The sequence below is a fragment of the Nuphar pumila genome, chromosome 1, assembly GCF_984573655.1.
Source record: "Nuphar pumila chromosome 1, dmNupPumi1.hap1.1, whole genome shotgun sequence".
Classification (NCBI taxonomy): domain Eukaryota; kingdom Viridiplantae; phylum Streptophyta; class Magnoliopsida; order Nymphaeales; family Nymphaeaceae; genus Nuphar; species Nuphar pumila.
The window spans coordinates 6,894,779-6,898,989 of record NC_143249.1 but is presented as its reverse complement, the minus strand read 5'-3'; the positions used below and the strand labels follow the sequence as shown (position 1 = coordinate 6,898,989).

At 36.9% G+C, this 4,211-nt stretch overlaps 1 long non-coding RNA gene across 1 annotated transcript; it reads right to left on the bottom strand.

Annotated features, from left to right (window-relative positions):
* Positions 1-2,599: 2,599 nt before the first annotated feature.
* Positions 2,600-3,477, bottom strand: LOC149847827 (uncharacterized). The gene is made up of 2 exons (XR_016432447.1): positions 3,334-3,477; positions 2,600-3,226 (listed from the first exon to the last, which is right to left on the bottom strand). It is a non-coding gene; the product is annotated as an uncharacterized LOC149847827 (long non-coding RNA).
* Between the last annotated feature and the right edge of the window lie 734 nt (positions 3,478-4,211).

Below are 4,211 nucleotides of genomic sequence, written 5' to 3'. Positions count from 1 at the left end.
TATATATATATATATATATATATATATATATAGGGGCGTAGCTAGGATTCATGTGAGGGGAGGGGAACAGGGGTGTAGCAAAAAAAAAATTTTGGTGTAAAATTTTTTTTGAGATAAAATAAAAATTGGCTACAATTATTAATAAAAATCTATTTCATATGGACAAGTCAAACTATTTGCTGCAGTCAGGGCTGGGCTAGGACTGGGCTACAAAAATGGATAAAAATCTATTTCATATGGAATCAGGGCTGAGCTAGGATGGGCTTTTAATTTTTTTTTTTAACTGGGCTGGGAGGCAGGACTGGGCTGCAGCCCAGTTCTGCCCCCCAGCTCTGACTATATATATATACAGTGGCGGAGCCAAAAGTTTTTTGTTGGGTGGGCAGACTTCGGGTCTTGGGGACAATGCTATGGTCTTGAAGGATGATCCATTTATTCGGACCAGCGGCGGAGTCAGAAATTTTTCGTTGGAGGAACAGTCGTTCGTGGAGAGATAAAACTTAAATAAGCCTTTGAATTAAAATAACAATTGTTACAAACATAAACAACTAAATTTATGAACATAATAAGATGAAACCTTAAATTGTACTTTTAAACTAAAATAAAGATTGTTCACTTAAGAAATGCAAACAACTAAATTCATGAAAATTTTACAACGAGCATCTTCTATTTTTCATATTTTGAAAGAGAAGGAGACATTTGATGTCATCAAAGCATCATTGATCCATTCATCTCCCATTCTATTACGTAGACGACTTTTGATATTGTTTATAGCTGAAAATGCTCTTTCAACACTTGTTGTTGCAACTGACAAAGTTAATGCCAACTTAATCAATAGATACACATGAGAAAATACAATGTGCTTTTGAGTTGCTACCATCATCTCCGCTAGCTATGCTAAAGATTTTAAACTTGAAAACTGGTCACTGTTTCACATTTCTGCAATATATATATATATATATATATATATATATATCCAATTGATTTTCAAGTCTAATTATGTTTACTCTAGAAAAGTCCTTAGGGTAAAGCTCAATAAGACGAATCAACTTATCTTTATTAAAAGCAGAAAAAGAATTCTTTGGACTTAAGCATGCCATTGAAAGGAGGAGCTTTGCATTTGCTTCAATGAAACGATCATTCAACTCTTGAAGTTGCAAATCAATAATAGCATAAAATACATCAATACGATAATGATGCAATGTGGTGATCTTTTCAACCTTACATCTTGGTCATCCTTGAGGTGTATATGAGTCCCCTAGATCAGGAATTAGAATATCAAATTTCTTACAAAATATGGACACTTTTTTTATGAGAGAGTCCCATCCATTATCTCTCAGACCTTGAAGGCACTGTTTTGATGTAGTGATCTCTGGATCTTCCTCTTACATGAAATAATCAGTTTACCTCATCTGAAGTAATGCCAAGTAAGTCCAAACACGATTTTCAGTTTGCAAGTTCTAGCAAGTAATGACAAATCATTAAAAAGATAAAAAAATTATCCAAGTTCTGCACGTTTCAAGAAAATCACATAAGAGAAGCATAAAGCATATTGGACAATTTCTTATGAAAAATCACATAAGAAAAGCATAAAGTAATGACAAATCATTAAATATTCTATTGATTAAGTTCACAATTTTCTTTGATGTGATCCTAAACTGCTATTAATTTCTACTCCATGAGCTAACCTAAATCAACACGAGGAAGGAAAAGAAAAAGGCTTTCCAAACTCTATATAGAAAATGGTTAACAAGAACAATGGTGGAAGTGCACCTTGATAAGCATATACATGGGTAAGATACTTAGTGTTGGTGAACATCTTAGCATTGAGGAGATATTGTTCCTTAAGTTGGATACATCCACCTCACAGCAGTCTCATTGATAGGAGACTGATATTACTGATCTCATGAAAAATCAGACAGATTCAATAATCCACTGCTCCTGCTCCCACCCCACCCAGGAAAAATGCAAGAACAGTAGGAATTGTACATTGTAAAAGAGTACATAATGATCTAAATTTATGAGACACAATATTTAGAACAATTAATATCTCTGCCATAACTTATGCTATGATTCCAGGAATAGGGTGGGTTGTGTCACCGACACCAAGGCTTATCAGCTTTACATCTGGGTACTTACGAAGCAACATGTGTAACCCTGTTTTGGTAAACATCTGCGCTCCTTAGCATAGGACATAACACATTCTGGGCATGCCAAAAGATCCATAAGAAATCAAATGTTACATCAAATCTCAGAAGTAAATACCTTTCGCTATTTCCAATTGCAAGAGCAATTCAAAAACTTGAGATAAATCAAGATGCAGAACTAATTACTTCATAACAATTTCCTGCCTCCCATAGGATTCGGATCCACCCACTTACCTAGTAATTGGGGCAAGTTGGAATGTTTCACTATGCAGCAATGCCATACTCCGGATAAGTGGGTGCAACCAAATGCCCCCATAGAGAAGGCTTCACATCAATTTAAGTAGGACATGAAATGCAAGTGAGGATGCAATTCCTCCCCTTGAACTACTACTATACTAGAAAAAGTCGTGTTAATGTAGACCAAGAAATCATCAGCAAAGGCTCCAGCATCATTATCTTCATGCAGATTTTTTTTGATATTTTGGTTGAAGTTAATCATTCACAATTGAGAACCAGGAAGCCATCACAACCAAAATCACTACGATACGTCAAAACTAAACCATATCGAAGAAAGCCGTAGCAGGCCATATGATAAGGCATAAAACAAATAACACATTGATCTTCTAATACATGCACAAATCGAATCACAACGCGAAGCAATTGCGCAAAAACATTGGTTCTCGAATATACACAAACACTTCCTGATACAATTCCGACCAGTCAACTCACTGCCGACATCGATAGCAATAGTTTTCTCAATAAGGCCTCCGTGGAGAACCCACAACTGCGTGTGAGCCTTGAGGTGTTAAGATTCCGTGCTTTTGCTTCCCCTGATTAGAGCATTCAGCATACCGCATTGAAAAGGGCCAGATTCTACTACAACCCTAAGTTCAACACTCAAGAAGATAAAAAGAAGAGGAAGAAGAAGAAGAACCATTTGAACCCAAAATCTAGAACATCTTCATATATTGATTAACCATACGCATGAGATCCCAAATCTTTATAAGAAGAAACCAACGAAAAACCTTAAACTCACCAACCAAATTGCAGTCGTTCTTACGGAGAACCTCGAATTTCTCCTGAAGAAATCAGAAGCGACGAAAATGAGAGATTGATCAAATAAGAGAACAAAACACACACACATAAACCGATCGGATAACAACAACGATTAGGGTTAAAGGGTTACAGGGAGACTTGCGTGGAGAGAGCCGCGGGGGATCGCAGAGGAGGAAGCAGGGAAGGAAATAGAGAGGACGAGAGGGACCCGGCGGCGGACGAGAGGGGTTTCCCTGTGATCCTACTATTTTAACCCTAATGGGTTCTCGGATCCGGATTGGGTCCAGATCCGACCCGGATCCGGATTGGGTCCAGATCCGCCCACCCATGCCCACCCCTGGCTCCGCCACTATATATATATATATATATATATATATATATATATAGAGAGAGAGAGAGAGAGAGAGAGAGAGAGAGATGCAACCATTAAAATGGCTCCAAGGAATGAGATGGAGATAAGTTTAAAGAAAAGACCTTCAAGAAACACAAATGGACCAAGGCCAGAGAGGGATCGATGGATATAGATAACGTTAGAAAGTCAATATTAATGGTGAAGCTTCCTTTCTCCAGTAACAAAAGAGGTCATCTTAATATGCAAGGCGTTTAGCATGCAGCTCCGCTGCTGATGACCATATCCATCTGAACATTTCTGGAGATGGATTGCACACTCATCTCGAGGAATGTCAAAAAAGGTGGCTGTCAAGCAGGTCGCCACCATGCAGCGACCCTGCATATAACGTGTGCTCACTATAAAAAAGCAGTTTTCGACCCTTTTTGTAATATAAATGAGGAGCCTTCCTAGCGGAGAGTGGATCCTGTCAAAAAACGGCAAAATCTCATTTTTCAAAAAAGTCGCTAGAATTTATTTATTTTTTCATAAATCTCGTGCTTTTTTTTGGCAAAATCTTGGCAATAAAAAATAAATTAAAAATCTAAAAAATATTTTTTATAAGATAATATTAATAAAATTTATTTAAAAATAAAAATACATGTTTTTTTCACAATAAA